General features: G+C 38.6%; 1 long non-coding RNA gene across 16 annotated transcripts in view; it reads left to right on the top strand.

Moving 5' to 3' along the window:
- LOC310899314 overlaps positions 1-25,654 on the top strand; it is a 284,820-nt gene that overhangs the window by 24,704 nt on the left and 234,462 nt on the right. For 14 of the 16 annotated variants that reach the window (XR_014584170.1, XR_014584171.1, XR_014584172.1 and 11 more), the window contains exon 3: positions 1,179-6,311. The exons of 1 other annotated variant lie outside the window; for it this stretch is intronic. This is a non-coding gene — a long non-coding RNA (uncharacterized lncRNA). The remainder of the gene's footprint in view (positions 1-1,178; positions 6,312-25,654) is intronic. One more of the 16 variants, XR_014584182.1, reaches the window with a different exon arrangement.

Below are 25,654 nucleotides of genomic sequence, written 5' to 3'. Positions count from 1 at the left end.
AGTGTTCTTCAAGCAGCTTTCGACTACACTGGGCAGCTACCTTCACTCCTCTTACAGCCCCGCTCCAGTTACAGTGCTGTGCTCACTCTGACCTCTGATACCTGATCATTTCCCTAAATCTAGCCAGGTATCCCCTCCATCTAAATACTTAATATTCTTCAAAGAATAACAACTTTTTGCAGCCCCTAAAAGTTTAACCGTAGTTAAGTGGTGTAAGAAGCAGAAAGGAGAGGCTCACAGATACGATGTGGCTTGCTCTAAGACAGGAAGGAACTCTGAGGCAGAAGGAATTATTAAAGTTTGAGCCTTGGGGTCCCACCCATGGATTCCCTTTTCTTTCTCAAGGTCCTGTTGCCTGCTACCCACTGGGTAGCTACCTGTCTCATTGTAGATTCCACTAAGCTATTAAAAACTGAAGCAAAATGGTTATTAGGTAATGATAAGAATCGTATAAGGCTTTTGGTTTTTCTTTTGTTTCATTTGGATGTGAATGCATAATCTGTTTTGTATGACTTCATATGTCTTTCAGTCTCTTTTTAACCTTTTGTTAGGCGTGAGTTCTCTGCAGAGTATACAGAAACTGGCCAGTAGGCTGCAGGAGATTTTGAAAAAGAAGAATTAATCTTTTCCCCCTTACTTCCCTTTTACCCCTTGACTGTTATTACGGAGAAGAGAGCTTAGACCCACTAAGCTCTCCCACTAGCCCTGCTTCATTTGAATGAAAACATTTCTAACCTTTGGCTTTGGCAGTGGGCTGTGTGTCCCTGTTCAAGTTTTGTAGGTAGAAATGGTGCTTGTCACCTTACTGTTCAAGCATTAGAGTCTGGTTGTAGGGTGGCAGTCTTGCTGCTTCTCCAGGACATACGGTCAGCTCTTTTATAGGTGCTTTACGAATTACTGGAATAAAAACATCCGGTCAGAAAGGAATGCTATATAAAGCAGCAATTGAATGGGGATATTCAAAGTCTATCTGAAAGTACAGGAGAAACATTAAAATACCAGTTCAGGTAATTAGTTTTACTTCACTGGACAACACAGGGAAATGATAAACCTGATTTTATACAAGGTGTTGTGTCAGTTGTCAAAGTGAAAAACTGCCTGACAGCTGCATTGCAGAGGTCTCAGCATGCATTTCAGGAACAGACACTTAGTCTCTCTGTCTTTCTCTCTCTTTAAAGTAGGGAGAAAGGCCAAACCCTTCAGTTCCTGGAGTGCCAACATGTTCCTGTTCCTCCAAGACCTCCAAATTATGAGAAGTGATTCTGAATCGAAGTAGGCTGCTGCTGCATGCTAAATATATAGCCGTGTTGTAAAGACACTGGCAGGTATGTTGTGTGACTTCATTTGAGTGAAGAAGGTGTGTTTTTGTTCTACCTACAGTTTTCACAGATCAGCCAACAGAAGAACAGGTAGTGATTAAACCTCGCAAATTAGTAGCTAAGAGTGAAGACCACTTCTCTCCTACATTGCAGAACATTATTTTGTGGAAAATATAGCAAGACAATTTACTAACTCCAGTCGCGATCCATGCTAATAAACTTACTTGCTACAAATTTTGTTGATGTAGTGTACATTATTTTCTCTCATGGAAGCGCAGCAATAAATATTGACTGAATTAAATTATGGACAAAGGGATGTAGTGAAAAGGAACTTTTAGCCAGAAGCTATCAGGCCTGTGAACTGAGCTTATGATTGAAGTAATCATTCAGATATGTTCTAGTGACTTGGCCTATGTTATATTCCCACATGTTGAGTGTTAGTAAATATCTTAATGGAAGTAATGTTCTAATGGAATGAAGTAATATTTGGTTTATTCTGTTATAATCTTTTAGTAGAAACATTGATTCTGTTTGGGATAATTGCAAATTACTTTGTGAAGAGGGTATTATCTTCTGTGAGTTCTGTTCTAACAGGAAAGTCAAAACACAGATTGTACATGTGAAATATGCATGAAAATTGCTATGGAGCAGAATGCTGACACAAGACTCCAGTGCAATTTATATTCTGTGTGAACTGTAGTTTCAACACTCAAACTGTACGTTAGTGCAATGTTGATCCGGTGTGTGAGGGCAGGAATCCTTCATTTCTTTGAGGGAATGAAGCAGTTAGTTACTTGAAAGTAGCAATGTAGTAGGTAGTATCTTGGAGTAATAGTGCAGTAGGATTCCAATGCTCATTCAAAAGACAGATCAGAAATTCATTAAATTTCATTAATACAGGATTTAGGTAATTTATTACCTAATTTTTCATTAATACAGGATTTAGGTAATAGTACATAAAAGGAAGCCTCGTTTAGCTGTCTAGTAAAGTCACAAGATAATCGACTGATGTATAATGCTAAGCTTCATGGTTTCTAGTGGTAGTTGAGGTTTGCTTGTTTGGCTTTTCGTTCTTGTAGCCTCTGCTGAGAAGACTTCTGTGCACGATGAGCTAATTATCTATGTCAACTGATTATACGTACATATGCATATATGTATATACAGATACATAAATATGCATACAGTTCAGCATTCAATGGTGTTGAATTTTGAGACAACTCATTTGTATAGAAAGGCCTAGCCATCTGACTGTCATCCCCTAAAGATGTCCTTGAAATACCATATTGGTAATTAACACTAGAAAATAAACACCGATCACAGTGGGAGAATAAGTATATTTTATTTCTGTAGTGTTTGTAAGTGAGAGTAGCAATACCAGTATAATACCTGATATAGGTTGATAATAGGTTGATAATACCTGATAATAGGTTGGAAAGTGACTGGAATGGGAAGGAAAAGTAACATAACACAGGGAGTTGCAAAATGGAAATAATAATCCAGACAAAAGGTTATCTGAAGATAAATAGAATACAGCTGCGAGAACTGAACTTGGTTTTGTGGAGTGCATAGGGATTCAGTAATTGAATTAGCAGTACCACAGTAATTAAAACTTTGGGCAGCCTAAAAAGTGCCTCCATCCAAAAGGTCCAGCTGGGTAACAAGGCAACTAACATTCTGGCAAATACAAACATATTGGGAGCTTTGCTGTCGAATGCAAAGTTGGCAAAGTAACAGTTTTCACAAGTGAAGCCCCAAAGCCCTTTGCAAGAATGATGAGCATAGGAGGAATTCTTCTGGGACACGTAATTAGTGTTTGGAAAATTTGTCAGATGAATGCATGTATGAAAACTGAAACAAAAAACACGATTTTAGTCAAGACTAAAAATCCTACTATTAGCTCATGTTTTTAAACTATGTGAACCTGTGCATTTTTTTAAGATTTTTGGGAATGCTTTTTTGGGAATACTTTTTTTGGGAATGCTTGTTTGTTTGCTTGTTCCTGCTCTGTCAAAAAAGGTTACACTTCCTTCTCATGGTTGCTGACTTTGTGGGCATAAATTATTTTCTTTGAGGCAATCTGAGTGACGTTGTCTAGGAGATTTCACACTTTTCATTTTTGGAGGCTGAAGGAGGGATGAAAGCTTGGCCAGATATTTAAAATAGCATAGTTCCATTGTGCATTAAGAACAGCCATCTACTTCAAACCAAGGTGTAACGAAGTGTGCTTGAATATGAATCTTTCTATGGAGAGGAAAAAATAATAAAATGGCTATTGCTCAATGAAATATTACATCTTATGGCACATAAGTGGATGTTTTGTGATGAGTATAGTTCTTATTTAAACAGGTCCGTGATCCTTGTGATTGCACATAAATCTTCAAATGTGAGTCACTAATGTAACATGCTCTGTCTGAATCTGTAAACAAATGAATAACAGCTCCATGATAGCAGGTGCTGGCTAATATCCTCGACAACATGTCAGACTTTAGTATCGGGATGACTATTTAATTGCTGCTAACTTATAGGAAAGTGAAAGACTAATCATATTACAGATCTACAAAACACCTAAGGAATATTTTCTCGCAGCTCTCTAGATGAATCACAGAATGGCCTGGGTTGAAAAGGACCTTAAAGATCATCTAGTTTCAACCCCCCTGCTCTGGGCAGGGTTGCCAACCACTAGAGCAGGCTGCCCAGAGCCACATCCAGCCTGGCCTTGAAAGCCTCTAGGGATGGGGCATCCACAGCCTCTCTGGGCAACCTGTTCCAGTGCCTCACCACCCTCTGAGTGAGAAACTTCCTCGTGATATCTAACCTAAATCTCCCCTGTCTTAGTTTAAAACCATTCCCCCTTGTCCTATCACTATTACCAGTTTGCAAGGCAGTAGCAGGTGATGTGCTTCTCCAGAAGCCTCAGCTGGCTGCCTAAGCCTCAGGGCTGGCAGGGACTTGGCTCCACCAATCTATCTCCCTCTCACACTCCCTAATGCTCCTCAGCCTCTCCACCTCCTCCTTCAGGTCAGCCACTAGGCTGAGTAAATAATTCACCTGGTCGATCTTGACACAGGTGTTGTCTCTGTCGCCCTGCACTGCAAGGGCCAGGCTCTGGCACTCGCTGCAGCCAGAGACCTGTGCATTTGCATGTTTCTGTGGGACCTCTGTCTAGGTCTCCACATTTTTCTTGGCGACAGTCTTCCTTGTGTATTTGTGTGGGGCCTCTGTCTGGGTCTCCACACTTTTCTTGGTATCACAGATTTCTAGGTTGGAAGAGACCTCAAGATCATCGAGTCCAACCTCCGACCTAACACTAAGTACTCCACTAAACCATATCGCTAAGCTCTACATCTAAACGTCTTTTAAAGACCTCCAGGGATGGTGACTCCACCACCTCCCTGGGCAGCCCGTTCCAATGCTTAATAACCCTTTCGGTAAAGAAGTACTTCCTAACATCCAACCTAAAACTCCCCTGTCGCAACTTTCGCCCATTCCCCCTCGTCCTGTCACCAGGCACGTGGGAGAACAGACCAACCCCCACCTCTCTACAGCCTCCTTTCAGGTAACTGTAGAGAGCGATAAGGTCGCCCCTGAGCCTCCTCTTCTCCAGGCTGAAGAAGCCCAGCTCCCTCAGCCGCTCCTCGTAAGACTTGTTCTCCAGACCCCTCACCAGCTTGGTCGCCCTTCTCTGGACTCGCTCGAGCACCTCCATGTCCTTCCTGTAGCGAGGGGCCCAAAACTGAACACAGTACTCAAGGTGCGGCCTCACCAGAGCCGAGTACAGGGGCACAAAGTATTTTCAGGCAGCACATTCAAAGGTTTTCCAACTCCAAGGTGGCTGCTTGGTCTTCCAGATTTTCTGTGCTTGTCTGAACTAATCTTTTGTTCCTTTGAAGTGTGCCCATTTCTAATATTAGGGCAAATTATGAATAATTTCAGTGTTAAGAATTACCAGTAAGATTGTATTAAATAATATCTTACTAAGCTTCTGAACTGGAGGATGACTGAAGAAGCTTTCTGCACTAACTTTTCATACCTCTACATAATAACTTGGTCATGAAAGCACAGAAAGAAATTAGTCCCTCTTCATCTTCTGTGAAATCTCTGGAGAGTACTGGGTGACTGCAGGCTGTTGATTCTGAAGACAGCTTCAAATGCAGTTTTATGTAGGAAAACAAACCAACAAATCCCTAAACCCACACCAAAATCATTTCATCCAGTAGGGGTTTCCAGTTATTACTTGCACACAGATAAAAAAAAAAAAAAAAGTGTAGTTTCATGTGTTACTCAATTTCAAAGTCTCTTACACAAAAATGAATATTAATAAACTCAGGATTTGAGGAGGAGGCTTTATGATGAAATGAAAATGTTAGAGCACAGGTCGAATGGCCTTAAAATGATCACAGTATCAAAAAAAAAAGTTGGTAAAAGCCTTCCGCTGGGGTGCAGCCATGGCAAATCAGCAGGCTCGCTAGTACTCTCTACGGTAGCTTCCTTGCTAAAATTATAAGTTTTAAGAGGCAGAGTTCCCAGAGGAGAGGATCCTCCTTGCTCCGTTTGAACTGCCTGCGCGAACTGCCAAGCCGGTCCCGTTTGCGGCGCTCCCTAGGGCCTGCTGTTATACCGCCAGGTTGTGGGCCGCCGCGGCAAGTGGCTGCAAAATGGCGGCGGCGCCCGATGTAAACAGCCCGCCGCTGCTGGCTCCGCCTGGACCTCGTCAGCCGCCCTCGCGAGGCCTGCCGGCTCCCTCTGGTGCCTCGAGTGGCTTCGATGCCGGAGAAAAAGGCCTAAAAAAAAAAAAAAAGCCCTGCCCGCCTCGATCCCCTGCTCTGCTGCAGAACGCATCTGCCTCAGAGCCGATCGCCTCGGCGGGAAGTCAAAGGGAATGCCATTTCTTGTTGCCGCTTTCCATGATGAAGAAAGGTGGTGCTGAAGTGTTCGACTGTGAGGGACACAAATACTCCACTGTTCTTGAGAGCTCATGACAGAAGCACGGTTGTAAGTAGTTCTTAGTTTGCCAGCTCAAGTGGTGAAATCTGAAGTCATCATCTTTATCAACCCTTGCCTGAAATGCTTGTGGAGGGATAGACCTTCTGGTTGTTTCCCAGCCTACAAATAGCAGGTGCTAGAACAGACAAGCTGATGTTTGCTCTGTTGTTCGCAGCCCCCTTAGTCAAATTCTCAGAAGCAGAGGCTTTTGATTAGTACTGAAATTGCCTGTTTAAAACAAAACTTTGTGTCTTAAGGACTACTTATTGGTATATGTCAAATCCCACACCCCCAAATGTACTGTGCGCTATTGTTTATTTTCCTAGCATTTTCATTGGGTGGGACAGATCTTACAGTAGCTTAGGGGAAGTCCAGAACAGCACCGATTTTCATCTTGCATAATAACTTCCCCTACAAAGCTTAATGATTATGAATAGCGTTGTGTTACATGATTTATTGTTGCAGTTTAACAGGTCATTGTGAGTGTTTTTAGTAGTATAGGCAGGAATGCTTCCTACTGACAGTAAGCTTAATTTGTTAAAATAATTCAACTTCCAGCCTCTATTTAATAAAAGATTAGTAGATAAACTGCCTTTATAACTAGGTGTTGGAGTCTTACTTTCTGTTAAGGTGGACAAAGCCACAAGTCACTAAGAGAATTGAGCGGAAAAGATTCTGATGAGAAAGGCTAGGATAACTCTTGCATCGTGTGCTCCTTAAAATCGAAACAGACTAATGATAGCTTGTAAATTTAAAAGAATATACAATTTTAGATGGATATATTAAGTACAAGCATAATTAATGAGAGCATCACACATAAGACAAAAGGAAGATAAAATGTTGAATAAAATCATCAGAAAATACTGTTCTAACCTGAAGGCTGGTTCATTACGAAGCCTTCTGTGTTTACAGATGGCTAAGTTGTATGGAAGCTGACGGTTGTTTGTCAGTAGCAATGGTTAATGGTGGTAGATGGGCTGGTAGGACTGCTCCCACAGATGTTTGAGATGGATGTTGCTAAACATGGCCATACTGTCCGAGAGTGCAGAGGAAGCTGTTGAAGAGATGCCGTCTTAAAGTGGTCAGAGGCACTTTATCAGAGTAAGTATTCCTATTTGGTGACTGTAAGATAATTATTGGCAATACAGTGTAACAGCAGATTTTTTTTTTTTTTTTGTGATAGAAACCATACTTTGCATGGGAGAGGAAAGGCAGATTGTCATTATGTTGGCTTGGTTATAACTAAGTGGAAATTTGCTGGAATTTTAATGTACTACAAACAAGAAGTTGCATTATGTTTATGTTCTACCTAGAACCTTGCAAACTTTAGCTAGATGCAGATTGGATTTTAGCTGGATTGTGGCCAGATCTCGCACTCGCGGAATCCTATAAAGGTGTGTCTACAGAGGCGCTTCTTTGTTATTTGTGAGGGTGACGTGAGGATGCTTTTTGTGTGATGTGACCATGTTATCTGAAGATGATCTCTATTTTCATGAGGCTGAAGTACAGTTTTGCAACAACAGGTGCTCTGTTGAAAGGTTTTGGAGCAGATCACCTGGCTGTGGAGGTGGATGTGTTTCAAACCGCAGAGGCAATGATGAACCTCCTGCCAAGGACTCTTTTTGGGGGAAGCAAGTAGTTCTTGCAACAGACTGCTTTTAGACTGTGCTGCTTTTCAGGTATTATACACTGATGAACAGGGCTGGCAACTCTCAAATATTTTCACAGTTTAGAAGTGAAAATGGAGTGAGGAGCCAACAGAGATCAGATGTTCACCTTGGCAACTCTGTTTTATCACAGATCTGTTTAAAGATTTTGAGGGCACAAGAGCAGAACCTGAATATGCCAATCCTAGTAATTTCCTAAGATTTCTTAATACCTGTGTAAGAACACCAGTGCGATGCTACATATTTCCCAAATGTACTACATGTGCATTTACTTTTTTTCTTTTTAGACCCTACTTACTCTATGTTCAGCTTGTGGTTCTTTTGATCTTCAGTATCTGGTAAATGCTATCACAAGTCTGAGATTTGTCTGTCACCAGTTCAGTCTTTTGCTGTAGGTGAATGAACACTGAGGCAATTTCAAAGCTCATAAAAGTCTGCAGCTGTGACAGCTATGAAATTCCAAATAAACACTTTTTAATACTTGTGTTCCATCTTCAGTTTCTACTAAAATCAATCAGAGTTGGGAATGCTCCACTCCTTATGAAGATGCTATGAGACCAGCAAGCACATTATCAGGATACTTCCTGCCTGGATTAAATGCATGACTAGTTTAATATCTGCCATTTCCAGATAGGCAGAAAAGAATTTTGTCAAATCCCAAAAGCTAGAATGAAGACCTGAGGTCTTGGTTAATGAGGAAAAAAAATGTTGCCGTTGTAGTTCTATTTTGCATTTTGTTCTAATAAATGGAGAGCAAGGGAGGCAGAGGAGACTGTAAGGAATAAGGGGTACCATGCATATTCCAGGTCTATTTTACTTTTTGAGGTGGTATCTCTGGAAGAAGAGGAGAGGAAGTGCCAGCAGAAGGTATTTAATGACAGGATCAAACTTTATAACTGCTGCTCAACAGGGGGATAAATGTATTTATGGTTTTGCAGATTTGAAGAGAGTGCTTTTATCAATAGTATTTGTCCCAGTGGAATAGTTTCTGGTGGTGGAATAACTATTCAGAATGTGTGTGTTTGTTGTTTTCTGGCTCACAGAAATGAATCAGTTTGCATAAAGTCTTGGATGCATAGTAGATTTTATCTCTTCCAGTTAGAGGCAGATTTATTTCTTTTGTATGGTTTCATAGGAAGGATAAACCTCAAAAGTTTTATTGCAATTCTTTACAGCTGATTGCTTGTCTTTTGTGATTCTGAGAGCTTCTCTTTCTTCAGAAGTGGTTATTATTTGTTGTGCTCCAAGCGAGAAGGGGAGCTGACAAAATCTGGAGAACCTGGTTCCCCATTTTAGTCATGTTATCTCGTCTTAGGTGTGGCATGGCAAGTAAAAGTAACGAAAGTATGGGTGCATGAAAGGCAAATCTAGCTGCTTCTAGTACTTTTACAAGCCGTAAAATAAACTGAAAAGGGGGTATGACTTTCCTTCTGATTTCTCAATTCAAAGTACCCTGCGTTGCATGTTCCTTCACCAAATCTATGGACGTTGTGGGGGGGACAGCATATAGATGCTCTGGTCCAGGATTTGCCTGCAAGGTGAGTTATGGCCCAGGCAGCCAGCTTAGCCTCCCTGTTCTTTTCTTTGCTCTAGCCTTTAATTATTTTTATCACAGGGAGGTGGAACTACACATAGTTGTAAAACAGGTGTCAGAATATGGTTACATTGCAAAACACAAATTTCCATTAGCTAAGTGAGGGGAAAAACATCTTTTGAGTTCCTCTGAACGTGTGATGGAATAAGGTGTTTTGTTTGTGAATCTTTCCAGCCAACCCCATGTTGAAGTTTAGCGTGACACCATTGCGGAAATGCATTTCCTTCCTCAGCCATTCTCCGTGCAGACAAAAAAGGGCTCTGGAGAGCTCCTCCTGCTCTCTGTTGCCATTGCACTGGTGACAACTGGTTCTGAAGCACTAGGTTGGATGTAGAAAGTGTTACTTTTGTTAATCAGGTCACAGTCTTGTGGTATGAAATGAAAAATGTGGATAATAAAGGCAACATTATTTTCTTTCAGAAAGAAAATTTGCTTTTGCTAATGTTGGAACATTTGATTTAACTGTCACTGACACCTGTAGTAACTCTTACCGTAAACCTGTTAAGTGAGTCAAAACCAGCTGACGTTACAGCAAAATGCGCCTTACTTATCAAAATGACATGGGAAATATCTGCAAATGACTTGGTTTGGCATTTTAATATTAAAAACTAAGTAGAGATCAGCATAATGTAATTAAGTGTTTCATGTTAGTAGAATTATTTTTTGGGGGGATAGCATTCATCCCTGGCTTCAAAAGCCAGTATGTAACGTTCACATGCTGGACCAGGAAGCTCATTATTTGCTATGTACTATGAAGAGTTTTCAGTGTACGTTTTTTAAAAAAAAAAAACATTTTTCAGGAGAAGATTTTGTGGTCTGTTTGCCTGAATCCCTGGCAATATTCGTCTAATCTGTAAAATATTTCAAAGTACTATGCCTGTAGCGACTCTAAAATCTGCTTTTCCTTGAATAGATATTTGTCTTGAATAACCTTTTAATTGCAACTTTTCTACAACTTTATTTGTCTATAGAAATAAAAACCCTTTCCACCACAAAGTTGACTCTCAAAAGCTACAAATATCTTTCTGATCCTCTTGAACTACATTTAATTTGCCATCTGATGTTTTGGGCTCCATAAACACCTCAAATGAGGCCATGTAAAACTGCTGTGAGATACCCATAGGCGGTATATGATTTACTGTAATTGGATACAAAGATACACAGTCCAAAACTTCTAAATGGCTGTTCAATACTCCTTTGTCAGGAGCACAGTTCTTCCAGAAAGTGCCTGGATTTATCAGCAAATTGTATATAAGCTGAACGTGAAGTTATTTTCAGTTGCATAACTTATGCAAAGGCCAGATGATAGATAATTTTGTAGACAGAAGAAATTTAAGGCAATAGTGGTCAGTGCTTTAAGGAAGCAGACTGCCATTCAGCAGACATAGTTCCTCTGCGTTAGCAAGAGGAGCAGATCTGTACGTGCATGCACGTTGCTGGTGCATCTGACATTCACACTTTGTTTTTAAGTAGCACTTTGGGGTAGGTTTATCTAGTCCCGTTGAAGGAACGTCCATTAATCATTGGAGCACATCTTTGGGTTCGTCTCTTCCAGGAGATGAAACGGAGACCGTCTGGAGTGGTTGGTAGGAGTGGAATGACAAAGAGGTTTGTTTCAAAAGCAAACTCCTGATCCAAGTAAAAATGCTTAAGTAGCATTATGAGTCGCCTATGCATCAATTCACGTACCCATGAGTATTTTTGGAAGTTGCAGCATTAGTTTGAAATGCGGGAGTTCTGGATACTCGTGTTAAAAAGCAGCAAAGGAGTATAGGGACCTCACAGCAGCTTAACAGCAAGAGTCTTCAGTCTGTAAATAAGAATTTACCATTCCTGACATCAAGTCTGTCTTAATGGTCTTCAATGAAGGCATAAAATCTCAATTATTTCCATTGGAAAACAAAGAAGGTACAACAAACAGAGGGAAAATTATTGGTTATTAATTCAAATAATAATGAAGGAGGAAGGTTTGATTACATTTAATTCAGAGGGGCTTGATGAATAGCCTCTGTTTTTTACTGGAGCTGTGGGGATGCAGAAAGAATTTATTAGGCTTTCTTTTCAGAAAACTGCTGGAATTTCTTGCACAATGGAATGCTGCTTATCTTCACATTTCAGTGATGCTTCAGGGATCACCAACAGAGTGCTCTAGCCTTTTTCATTGTAGGAGAATCTAATTTAAACTATTTTTCTGTTGCTGAAAGCTAAATAGATGCACAAAGGCATACATTCTAGATGGATCATCTGACACGTGGCAAGTTTTTACCTTATGGTAACTTGCTCATGTATTTCACAGCCTGCCTAGCAGTATTTCAGTAGCAAAATGTTAAAGCAGAACCTTTGGATTCTGCACCCAGCTTTTCTATTCTGGTAAAACCAAAAAAGATCCCGCTCTTTCTGGTTGCATCAGCAATGAGTGGTTCTTTATGCAGCAAAGCTTTTGCAGATTATACTGGTGGAACTGACGGTTAAGTGGGGAAGCAGAGAGGCTCGATTACATTGTCAGAAAACTAATCGTAAAACTTAGTAAATTGCATGACTGGAAAAACAAACACAGACATGGATCTATGGGCTTAATTTAGTATTTAATCTGCTCAGGATTTGGCTCTTTTTTTTTTTTTTTTAAACAGAACATTTCAGAAATCATCTATCTAACATGTTCTCATGTTCTTTTGCTTTCAACATTTTGATACTGTTGGGCTAGTCCTTTACTTTACAATTGTATTCCTATTATATTAATTCTAATGACAGAATTTTATAAAACCTGTACATTCTCAGTGGTTTTAAACTGTTCTCGTGGAATTCACTTATAATTCAGACACTTTGAAGCAAAATAAAATTGGTCACTCTAGAGTGAGAGGTGAAATGACAAATTTATGAAAGTTATTTTGATCAGAATGGTCATTCAATAGTATTTCTCTAAAAGTTTAGCTTAAATTTGCTCTGCTCAATTAAAAAGAAAATATCCAGATGTGTCAAAAGTTCCATCTTCTTTCTATCAAGAGAAATTGATGAAAAGAGGCAAACACAGACATGAAAAGAGGAAACAGTTCTTGTACTATTCACATTTTTTTGAGCGTAGTGATTGTCTCTCTCCATGACTTCCCTCTGGCTATTAGATGTTCTCTGTTGTAGGGCAATAAATATTTCAGATTTTATCAAGTCTTTTGGGAACTAGATTTGTATTGTTTGTTCTTCTCTCTTCCTGCTCATTTTCAAGGCTGTCCTTAATTCCATCTCAGTATTTTCAGTATTTCAGACCAATATTTCTTTTTGATTTTTGATCACTATTTGTATTTCCACTCTTTTTCCCCAGCTGTGTATAATTTTCACTTTAACAGACATAAGGCTATTCAGGTTTTCCCCAGTGCAGTGTGTTTAGCTGCTTTGTCTGAATATATGTTGAATGTTTGTTTCTTAGGAGGTGGAACAAAATAGATTTTGGAATACTCTCGCATAGGCTTTGCAGACTTTTTGATGAATGTGACTTTGATCCATTTGCCTGTGACATGACGGCAAATTCCTCCAGTGTGTTACTGGAAAAATTGCAGAGATGAAAATGGAAATATTTCAAGTCCCTAATTCAGGAGTAGTGTGTACGTGTGTGTATTACACCCGTAAATTATGACGTGCTCATATATCCAAATATGTATTACAAGGTTGGTCATATACACCAGTAGAGGCTCTGGCCAAAGTAATCTTTGTTTTAAAGTGTTCTTTACATGAATTTAGATGGAGGATAACATGGAGCTGGTGCTGATGGGCATGCATTCTGGAAGAACCCTTGCCTGGGCACTCCTCCCAGTGCTGACCACCAGTTAACAGAGCTCCATCACATGCCACAGCAGCTCTAGAGGACAAACTGTATGGTTAAACTTAATTTCTGTTGTGGCAGTAGTTCATTGTTTGCCTCTCCTGGATGCTGTATAAAGAGCTAAAATGACTGATAGTTTAGGTAGCTGTTGAGACATTTTTTCCTGTGGCAGTGCCCTGTTTCGGTTCTTACTGGTTTTTCATTGCTCATTAGAAAAGATGGGAGTCCTTCCAACAAGATCTGATGAAATCAGTAATTATTGAAAGATAATTCACCAGAAGACTTACAGGCATAGCTTTTTGCCAGGTCTGGTATTCCAGACTGAAAAAAAAGATTTATGACTTAACTAATGTTATAAAATGACTAACTTACAAAAAAGTCAGAAGACTGTGGATTAAAAACTTAAAGGACTAAAACGTACAAAAAACAGAATTAAAGCACACTAAGGTGGGATATCAGCTTAAGTATTGATGTATAAAGCATTCTTTTTGTGTCAGATTATATCTGTATGTTTTCCATTTGAGCCTTAAGCTTTGTTTTACTTTGGAGTGTATTTTAATAATTGCTACTCTAATTAAAGAATGCCTGATAAATATTAAGTGTATTGCCTCAAAAGTCTTAAATTGCATCAGAAAGCTTGGACTCCACCCCTCTCAAAACCAGACAATATGGATCATGCTCAAATAGATGGTGTTTAATAATAGCCCTGTGAAAGCAAGGCCTATTAGACAAAATACATTCTTAACCTTTAATTCAGAAAATCTGAACATTTTAATTGTAGAAAGTATCCATAGTTAAGTATTTACAACGTTTTACACGGGAAAAAAAATCCCAATATATGGTTTGTGTTTCTCCAAAAAAAAAAAAATGTATTCAAGTTACAAATTTGGATTATCTATTTAGGTATTTTAATAACTCAGTGTTGTCCCTTCCAAGGACAAAGGAATGATATACCCCCAAGACAAGCTTTATACTTATATTCCTGCAACAGAGCTGAGCCCAAACAATGTGACACTCTGGGAAGCATATCAGAGTTTCCTGATTATTTAAATTGCTTTTTCTTTAAAGAACCTAGTGCAGAGGTTTTCTATCCAACATTTGTAACACTTCTAAATTTGATGATTAGGAGTTGGCAAATAGATTGATCATATATACTAGATTTTTCTTCTCCTGATACCTTTAACCTTTCTTTGATCCTGCTGATGGAAAGAGGAAAAGTGAACAGCATATTAAAAGCATCACTCACAAAAGGGCTTTTTAATATTACAACATGCAGACAAGAACTGGTGTCACTAACCTTATATCTACTATATGTAGATACAGGTGCATCATTCAAGATGCATCTTTCCTTTGAAATTATTAGTTTTGGTCTATTATTTCATGTGAAATTTTGTCAGATTCTCTGCCAGAAGCTTTTCCGTAGTCTATAGGGAAGAGGTTTGTATTTGTTTTTCTTTGTTTTTCTCTTTTCTAATTACCTTTTACTCCTTTGTCTGGAGTGCTTGATGCAGCAACTGGTTGAAACAAAATAATTGTTAGCATTTGTTAGTGAAGGTTCTGTGTATGCTGACTCTTCTGCTAATCCTCTAGCCCTGTTCTATACTTTGAGTCTAAAGGCAGGCTTCATTTTTACAGTATCAGGGGTTAATTTCCTGTAGGAAAAGAAGCCATGTCTCTTGTTTTACCTCAGAGCCTTTTTTTCACTGTTGCCTCACACCCGTGTTTCCTACTTCCTTCCCTTAGAACGATGAGCACTCAACCTGATTGCAGATCAAATCTCCTGTGCTGAAGATGTGAAGATCTGATAATAATTAACAGACGTTATCTTAAGAACCTTGACTTAAATATTTCACCTCTTTTGACAGCCTGGTGGAAGTTGTTTTTTCATCATTCAGCATTGCAACTTAGTTTTGGCTTTTTACTGCTTTGCTTGGAAACAGCATGTTTTGGAAAAACTTTTGTCAAGGTAATGTATTTGTTCTGTCTTTCAGACTGTTACTTGCCTGGGAGTTCTGGAAAAAGAGCAAGAAAGAACTCACTGCTCTTTCGGTCTATGAAAATGTCTTTTTCTTGAAAATTGGTCATAACAAAGTTATGGAAATCATTTATTCTTTATAACGTTTTCTCCTGTGCATTATGCATGAGACGTCTGCAGGAATCTCTTTCCCATTTTCCTTTCTGAGAATCTTTTCCCAGACAAATTGCTGAACATCGGTCTTTGCTGTAAGTATCTGTATTCATTCAGAATAGTGAAGTAGCAACATCAACTCCTTGAGCATGCATTAGTCTGCAGTGTAATTACTTCTATCAGGTTATAGAAGATAAAAAAAATTTGTGATTCTCTAGGGACTGTCATCCAGAAACTAAGCTGTGAAGCAGAGAAGGAAAACATAGGCAGGATGTGCAGGGAGCTGGAACAGGCCAAGTCTTAGCATGGACAGTAGTTACTGAAGGAATGTAAGGAAACAGCCAACACAGGCACGGGCCCGGTTGGGTGCTGAAATGTATCAAATACGTTTGTTCAAAGGAATTCAGGAATGTCACCATCTTCCAAACTGCTTTTCAAAGAAAATAGGATGGAATTTGAGAGGCCAAATGGCCTGTGAAAATGCTGCGTATATATGCAAATGATGCTATAGTTTTTAAGCTGTCTGCCACTACAGTATCAGCACAGTGCCGATCTAGATCGGGCTGTGCAATGTCAGCCTTGTTTGATGCTAGATGGGAGCACCATACATCCATTTTATCTGATTGATGGCAGCAGAAGTGGATTGCCGCATTAACTCAAGGGAGTGCAAAGCCTCAGTGCCTGTTAACACAGATTTTATTGTGCTCTAAGAACTCAAAAAACTTTTGTCCAGTCTCTTAACATTGCTCAGCTACTCTGTCTGTCCCTGCCAATTCCTCCTGCAGTCTTGAGGATTTATTATTTCTGAGATACTACGCTCATGTGGTACCACTCATCCAGCGATCTCCATTCCAGTCCCATTTCCCAACCTGCTTTACCATTTATCCACTGCTAGCTCCTGGCCTGTCACTCTTTATCTCAGTGGAGTCCTGCCTGTGGTCTAAACCTGGTATTTTTTCTTATCACTGTACTCATAGCTGTATAATAATCCTTGTAGATGCCAGATGCTGAACGGAGAGTTAATAGTTGCACCTGATTACAAGCCAGAGAGGGCTTTACATATGCAGGGCTACCTTTGGGGCAGGTAAATGAACAGAATTTGTTAGCAGAAAACAAATTGGCTTTAAAAATAGTCCAGCTTTTGATTTCAAAAAGTAAATGGATTTTCAAGAAAAAATGCATGACCAGAAAGTTGCAGAATGACGGTCACAGCAGGGGTAGCTGCTCATTCAGTGAATTAAGTAACTTGCAAGTATTCCCTTCTTCCTTGTTGTCTTTTTCACTGATTACTGTAAAAAAAGCTTGCCAAACTGAAAATGAAGAAAGTAACCCCTGAAGTAGGAATTCATTTACAGAAGATGTGAGAAATACGCAGAAGGAACAATTTTAATAAGTATAAAAAAAAGAAAGCAGTCTCAACTGACTGACTACAGAAAACATCAGTTTTAGGTTTGAGAGTTTTCTTTTTCAGTCTCTCATCTCTCAAAAATGTTGCTGTTTACCTGAAGAAAAATCTGGAGGGAGATGATCCCTGGGATGTAGTGGAAGCATAGTGTGTAACTGTGAGAAGATCCAGATGGCTGTCCCAGGCTGACATCTGGCACCATTGGTCTGGGGTTGCAACTGGAGCTTTGACAACAGTGCTAAAGTGGACTTAACCCCGCATCTGCTGCTCCGTGGCTTTTGTTCTTGCCTCTCTTCCATCACCTGCTCAGTAATGGAACTGATCTTTCCACAATGATTCAATCTTGTCTTGTCTTTGAAGGAAAAAAAAGAATCTGCTAGAATCGTTTTATTTTTAAATCTAATCAGTTCTCTAATAACCTCTTCAGAAGACACCTGCAGAAATACTCCTGCCAGAAGGGGTATTTAAAAGTAGGAGATACCTTTTTGGCAATAGCAGTAGCTTAAATTTAAGTTAAGCATTTAGTGTGAATGAATGACCCAAGTTATTTGTTGCTTGGGACTTGACCGTTGACTCAGTAAAACAAAAGGCTGACCAATTTTTTTAATGGTTAAAGACAGAAAATACAATTCATCTTCTCTTCGATTTTACTATTCCTACACATTGCACAATGAAACAGGATAAATGCAAAATGTGGGTAACTATGACCATGTAACCGCAAAAATATAATTACAGCAGTGTCGTGACTTAATTAAGAACTGCAGTCTAGGAAGAAATCATCAAAAAGTTGTGACTCATTGATTTGAATGAGGATTCAGAGTCTGAAGCCTTTGATGGCACAGAAATTTTCTGCCGGTTTAGGCTGGATATTTGTCACCATCAGATGTCAGACTCCAAGTGTCCGGTGGTCTTGGTGAGTTGGCTGGTAGAGTACAGAAAACAGCAGGCTTACCTATTCCAGGTGCTACTTACTTGAGTTTCTGAGGGAAATGGTACCAATTTATAAATAATATGAGCATTTATAGCAATTTAGTTTGTTCTTCACATAAAATACCCTCTCCCTGAAACTCAAATTTTGAGGAATTGAGCCCAGAGAAGCATGAAATTAAAGACAACACCTTAAAGAAAGAAATGTCACAGTATACTTCCCTTTTATTAACGCTGCTGAGTCGGAAGTCCTCAATTATATGGGTAATCATTACTGTCCTGAGGAACTGTGCTGACATCAATTTAGCCTTGTTAATTAAGACTGCTTGTAGGAGTGACTGGGTCCTTACATGCATCCTTAGGGCTTTTTTAACGTAACTCTGCTATTGATTTTTGATGTCACCTCAGCTCAGCAGCAACACTATAATATCAAGAAATAATACAAGAAAAAAGATTGCTTTTATGGGTTGCAAAGAGAAGAAGCACAAAAATACAGTAGACTATTATTTTACTATGTGATTAAGTTCTATAGACCATGGGTTTATTGTAAGAACATGCATTTAATTTATGACAATCAATACACAGAATATAGAAGTAATACAGCAATGCATTAACTCGGATTGTATTGTTGAATTAGTCTTGTCTCAAGAATGTTTGTTGGATTTTCTGTGCCAAAATGAACTAAAGACATTTTTGAGGAGAGACCAATGATAACAGATGCTGAGATGTAGGGAAATCTTAGAAGTATTTTCTACCTTTATGATAAAACTGAAGTTGGAAGTGCCCTCAGCATTGTGAAATGTTTCTGTATTGAAGAAGTTTTTTAAATTTTCCAAGGATGAGAATGAGTTCCTTTTCCTCAGAAAATGCCATTTACTCACAACTTTCATTCATGCTTTTGTATGAGTTTTGAAGACAGTATTTGTATAGATGAGAGTCTACACATCTACTGGCTGTTTGGAGTCTGCGATTCACTGTTGCATTCAGCGTATTTAGGAAGATACTGTTTATGCAAGTTCAGTACCAGTTAGTAAAAGGCTATTTTTAAAGATTATTTTCATGTTAATTATAATGATTCTTTGGGCCGTGGGAGATAATATATCTTCATTGGTCCTGCAGCAGAATTCCTATGGTTTTACATTATAATACATAAAGGATAATTTTTAAGGAGCTTGTCTCTAAACTGGGCTTTTCCAGGTAAGAGAACTCAAGTACCTTTTTCAGGGTTCGTGTCACTTATAATACATAGAAAGCACCCTTCATTTGCTTGAGAGTTAATTTGCAAGATGTGATTAAAGTAGAAACATAACAATGTATTTATTAAGCAAAAGCTAAAAGAAGCTGTTATGACACAGAAGACCTCTGCTTTAATACTATAGTTTCAGGTGCCCAAAAATGAAAGCAGAGTGTGAATCAAATCTTACGAAGTGTTTTATTCAAGTCCTTTTCTTTAACTTATGGTGGAAGATACATACAGTGATTGTGATCAGGCCAATCTCAGGAGGCGATAGTTATTTCAGGTAGAAGCAGTAGACAAAATTAAGTATTATTTATTCTTTACATCTGAGTTTGGTTCAATTTGTATAAAAATCACTTCTAAACCTAATTTTCAAAGTTGCAACACAGAAATCAGAATGTTTACTGACATCTTGCATAAGAAAAGTGATGACTGGTTGGTAGTGCATTCAGAGTGCCTGTTGTAAAAATAATCAATACTTGTATATACATATTGAAATAAAAAATAACAAACTTTGATATGAGATGCAGCAACATTTCAACAAAAATTTCTGTCTCTCTAGTCTCATGCTGTTTTTTGGAGGTAGGCTGTGTAAGGTATGGATGCCAAAAAGAAAAATGAGTGTGTACTAATACGAAAATCCATAATTATAAAATTGCAGAGCTTTAGTGATTTTCACAGGTATTAAAGGTGATATTTTTATATCTTGAAGAATAAAGATTTTACTAGTTTGAATAAGTACTGACCATGTAGTTCTAAATACCCATTTCATAACATGCAAAGGTTTCCTCTTTCATCATGGTTTTAGTAATAATCTTTGCAGCAAAGTGTACAGTGCTGGCTTAGGCATTGCTGGCAGTTCTGCCTTGTGCTGTCCATGCTTCATCCTTATTAAATGACTCAAACTGGCCTGAACAACTTTCAGTTGTAAAATTCTTTTAACCAGGAGTGAGACTTCAGTCATGGGCTTGTTCCTGTGTTACACAAAGGGCAACAAGAGAAGAGTTACTCTGAAGCCAAACGAAGTGAAGTCAGCTCCTGAGAACTTGTTCAAGAGCTTCTGGTGTTTCTAGGAGGTTGACTCCTGCCCTCATTCAGCCCTTACACATTTCTCGTCTCTTCCCAGCACTTTGCAAAGCTTGGGAAAATGGTTGTGACAAATGTCTCCACACATGCACGCATTCTCTGGCGAGATAGGGAAATACTTTTTCACAGAAGCACAGTGAGTAGTTTGCTCAAATTGTCCTTCAAGCTGAAAGTTGAACAGAATTCCCTTTGTGTCCTCTGCAGCCTCTGTCATTGCAGATGCCATGCATAAGGTAGGACTCAGCTTCTCATTTTTTTTGTAGAGTATTTCTTCCTCCTTTAACACAGTCACATAATTTCACAGTTCTGCTCTGTTGTTACTGCTATTGTTATTACTTACTGAGTCCTGCTCTATACAGCTGCTCCACATTCAGAGTCAAAATTGCCGAGATACTGCTATCATATCTATCAGCTTTACACCTTTTCCTGCTGGCATAGCTATACTTTGAACTCCTCATTATTCAGGTAATTTGTTTACTATTAACAGTAAGGCACATTCAAGATAGCTGATAGTAAAGATTTAAAGGCAATACATTGTGGCAATGACAGAGGCTTGTCCTAATGTCCAAGTAAATTTTTTTTTGATGCAAGTCAGCCATAATGAAGTGAACAGATGCATGAAGAATAGCCAATGAAAGGCCTGACTTTGAAACAAAAGGTAATGAGGTGTTTTTTAACAGGGGTTAACGAATCCAGATTCTTTAGGAAAGAGTTGCCTTGCAGAATAGTAAAATGGAATTTTGTTCATTTTTAGTCTAGAGATACATTCTTATGTCCTAAGTACTGTACAAAATTCAACTGAATACATGTCTATACAATACAATTCAGTGCTTTGAAGAAATGTGCTGATTTAGCTCAGAATATGCTATCTAGTTCCTCCTGACAGCATTACAATTATGGGTTTTGCTATTAATAGTAAAACCTCTCCCCAGTAACCAGGGTGGGATAGCACTCTGCAGTTACACCAGCTAAGCAAAAAAAAAAAAAAAAAGTGGAAGGAGGTGGTAGAGGTGTTTAAGAAAGATCCAAAGACTCTAGTTTGAGGATAAAAGAATCTAATAACAAGGGAAAGATGAAAGAAAGTAAAAGATCCTTCTCTTCTGGGGCTGAGGAAGGAAGGGAAAGCCTTTTCACAACAAAGATAGGCTCTGATTTCATGTTAAGAAGGTATCACTGTAACTGAGATAACTAAGGAGAGCAGCCAATAGGCAGACACTTGATCAACTGTAATCTGAAATGGTTAGAAAAACTTATCTTTGGAATTGTGATATGAAGGAAACATGGAGGAAACTGTTCATGTATGGGAAAAATGGGGTAAAATTAACATGAGAGATGGTACTTGAAATATGATAAATTGGTCTTGAAAAAGAATCATTACCACTGCTGAATATGCCTCGTATCAATTATGCTAGCCTGCTGCTCTGTTTATTATAGTTAGGTGATGCTATCTGATTATGATCAGAATCATAAAAAAAAAAAAGAAAGAATTATTTTACCAAAAATATTGCTTGGCTAGCTCGTTGCTTTTGACAGAAATTCAAAGGAGAAGGAATTGTCTTCATTTTTACTGGCTCATGTCCCACTTTAAATTTAAGCAGAAAACTTCTTCAATGAATGGGGAAAAATAACTGAACATAAATTAATATTTTGTCTGTATGTAGGCATTTTAAGTGTTTAAATTTTGTGTATTTATTAATGCTTACTTTTTAAAAAATGATAGAACAGTATGGTTTTCTGCAACACGAGGAATAGGAACATGTAAAATGTTGCCATTTTAAAATTAATGATTTCACAAATATTCTTTTTTTTGTTTGAATAGGTGAGAACTAGATAAACAAATATTATTAAAGAGTAAGGAGATTCTTGTTAAAACCCTGCTTGGAGGAAAGGCAATCTCAGCTTGCAAACTGGACTGTGTATTCATCTAAGTTAGGAAAAGGCTGAAAATGCTCATAGGAATCTCAAACAAACACCAACCTAGAAGTGTATGTAAGCTGCATTGAATTTTTTGGCAGTAACTAGAAAGATCATTAATATTTTTGTGGTAACTTTGGGACACGGATGGCTTTTTTATTATAAACAAGTAATGAAATTTCTATTAGGGAGAGGCAGCTGCTTGATGCAATGGAAAACACTGACATTGGATCAGAACTTTTATAGAAGAGGGAACAAAATTATGATAGAATAAATCTCTACTGGTGAATGATTCTGCAGTCCATGAGAAAAGCATCTCTCATTTCATATATATACATATGGTTACATGCATATTAGTTAACTTTTTCTTTTTATTAATTTTGACTTTCGTCTTTAATTTCTGCTCCAGAAATGTTCCTGGTATATTTTCTCAGTAGTCTGGGAGTCTGCAGGTAGCTGATTTTTTTTTTAAGACCTCACAAGTGATTCTTTATACTGCAGATGTTCATTGATTTTCATGCGGAAAGAGATCCCAAATGCACTTGTTGCCAGCTGTTAGGTTGGCTACAGTACGAAGCTGTATGTATGGAAGCCTGAAGGCTGGATAGAACGGACAGTTTCATTCTCTGTGGTACACAGCACTTTAATATTACTCAACAGTAACACTAAAAATAAAGTATGCATTTGCACATGACTTGGTGGAGTTGTCTGTGCCTAAACAAGGAAGAGTTTTCCTAGCTTCCTTACGGATTTAAGTTCCCCCAGGAGGAAGTGGTATTCTTCTTGCAATGGATTTAATGGATGTTTCTGGACAGGAGCCACTTTTTATGAAGCTCAAGGAACACGTAAGCTTTCTATCTATGGTTTTTCATCATACACAGGTGTGAGTGGACAAGTCTTCACCACTGGAGACAGTGGAAACTTCTTTAAGAAGTGAGCAAGTGCTCACCATTAGTGAGATAATTTCTGGCAGCTTCTGAATAGCCTTTGGGCATCAAATGGCTTACTGCCACTATCTAGCCTACAATGAAGAGATGTTCAGCCTCTTTTTATCCATCAAGTCTCTGGAGAGAAGCAATGTACTGGCCTTAGTGCAGACAGTGTGCACAGAAATGTGCAGACATACTGATGGGAAGATAAACTTCATCTAGAATTCTTACTCTGTGCATCTCTAACAGACACTGAGACAGTATACAATTTTCTTGGAGACAGACAGTGTCTTCTATTAAGTGATACCACATAAAGTCACCGATGTTTTACAAGCACCCAAAAGAAAAAGAAGGAAATAGAAGCAGTGGCTCAAGTAGTGCTCTCAGCTAGGGCCGTAAAACTGGAAGGTGATTTTACCTTTCTGTTTGCTAAAGCCAGGTCATAAAGGAAACCTGTGGAAACCAAATCAAACATTTTATTGTGTGTATCCAGCCAAAAGCATAGACCACTAGACTGTTCCCTTGTGACAAGGGAAGACTTCTCATTACTTTCCGAATGCAGGTTGTTTTGTCGGAGTCGGTTAACCCAAACATCAAAATGTTTGTGACATGAATTCTTCCCCTGGCTACTGCTGTACTGTATTATCACAGCAGCCTCCCCATTATGTGTGTTGGATATGGGGGCATGGGCATTGTTCCCGTTTTCTTCTATAATCCTTATGGTGCACTGTTTCATCTCACAGTCTTGCTACATTGCACAGTGTGGGTCACGGCTGATTTATTTCAAGCTTGTAAATCACAACAGAGTGACAGTCCTGGATTATGATATTTTAGTTATTTTTTTTATGATTGTGTTTACTGTAGCCTCTGTCTATGAATTAATGAGATTAGGGACTCGAGCTTTCAGTTGCTGCAAGTTATGTTACACTGATGGCAAGTAAATATCTGAAAATGGAAGTTTTCTGGAGGTGGTAATCACTGAACGGCAGGACTTACTTTGAAGTTCAGTGCTTAATGCTGATTTCTGAATGACAACACGTTAGCAACCATCAATGACAGCTTGAAATCTATCATGTTGACAATTAAAGACATTTCAATGAGTAAACCACTGTCAAATCTACTAACGTTTGGCTCACCTGTTGCAAAATAATGAGAATGGCTTGCTGACATATATAATTATCCATGACATGTTTGATTATTTAAAAAAAAAATCATCACTGAACACAGTTTATTTCTGTTTGCAAGGGCATGGTTCTTGACTTTTTAGAAAATAACCAATTACATGGGTGTGTTTTCTGTAGGAATCAAAACCTTGAGATTTGTTAGAAACTGAAATAAATAAATAATTGGTCTAATATATCTGCAAGACTTCCCAAGGTCTGCACAACTTGTGCCATTCTGTAAGAGTTCTTAAACATGTAAAAACCAAGAGACAGCTCCATTTCCCTCAAAATCCGTAAAACAACAGGCTCTCTCCTCATAAGACTTCAGGCTGAAAAGGCTGCAAAACTGAGTACACCACAAACTGTGGCTGCTTAAGGTTGGGGAGAGGGCATTAGTGTTTGGATCACTGTCTTGAGAACCCTAGGAAGTTGCAGCGCGTTTGGTCACCCGTTCCTGTCCATTTTACAGTGAATTCCTCATGCTCCATTACTCCTTTTCTTTGTTCAACCCAGTTGGTAGAGACAAGCAAAACTAGCACACGGTGATATGCTGTTGGGCAAAGCAATTGGAGAGGGTAGAGGTCTTTCCAACTACAAAGTGAGAAAAGAGGCAAAATTTTAACTAGTAGAAAAGATTGTCTGGCAAACAGATTCACCGGGCATGGAAAATTTCCAAAGGCAAATGCAGGAGATGGTGTTTATTCTGATTTTTGAAAAAACATTACAAAAGAGGTTGTAAGAAATAGCTTTTTTTTTTTTTTTTTAAGTGAAGCAATAGAATGGGAGATTTAGTGGGTCTATAATTACTTATATTCATAAATCAATTACTTCATTACAATATTAATTCTGCTTCTTTTACTTGTTTTGGTATAGCGTGAGAAAAATCCTCATTACCTTTTGGCTTTGTTTGTAGCATGCATGTCGAGAAACAAGGAAAAAAGTGAACCAATCAAGAAGAGTTGGATTGAATCAAATCTAAGAAGAGTGTTCATTTATTCATTTTTCTGATTATTTATTAACTGATACAGACATGTTTCCATGGTAGAAAACTGGCAGTGGTCATTTGTAATGCACCGCAGGTAAAGTCGGAATACTTGTTATTGCCAGAGACCCTGCCCACGTGTCCTTTCCATTGATGTATGTCAGCGCTAGTTTGGCAGGCAGATAAATTGAGGTGCAGAGGCTAAACAAGCAGCTGGGAAGGGCAGCATATGGCACCCCACCTCATCTACGAGACCTGTATTTCCATTTGCTCTGTGAATCAGACAGGTTTTTTTGTTTTTGTTTTTATTTCATCTTGTATTCTTTGACTTAGTCATGGCTGTGAAAGTAATGTATGCTTCTGAAGAATTCCCTAAGCCCCAATGTTCCCTGTAACTACTTGAATCAAATGCTACAGGAAAGTAATTTTGCTTGCTGCAACAAAACCAAAACTTGTAACAGGTGCCTCTGAACTTTGTGGTTCAAAGCTCGTGAGGCTTTGCAATT

The sequence above is a fragment of the Anser anser genome (genome assembly GCF_964211835.1).
Source record: "Anser anser genome assembly, chromosome: 4".
In the NCBI taxonomy this organism is placed as follows: Eukaryota; Metazoa; Chordata; class Aves; order Anseriformes; family Anatidae; genus Anser; species Anser anser.
The sequence above is the reverse complement of the archived record's forward strand: the minus strand, read 5'-3'. Positions and strand labels throughout refer to the sequence as shown.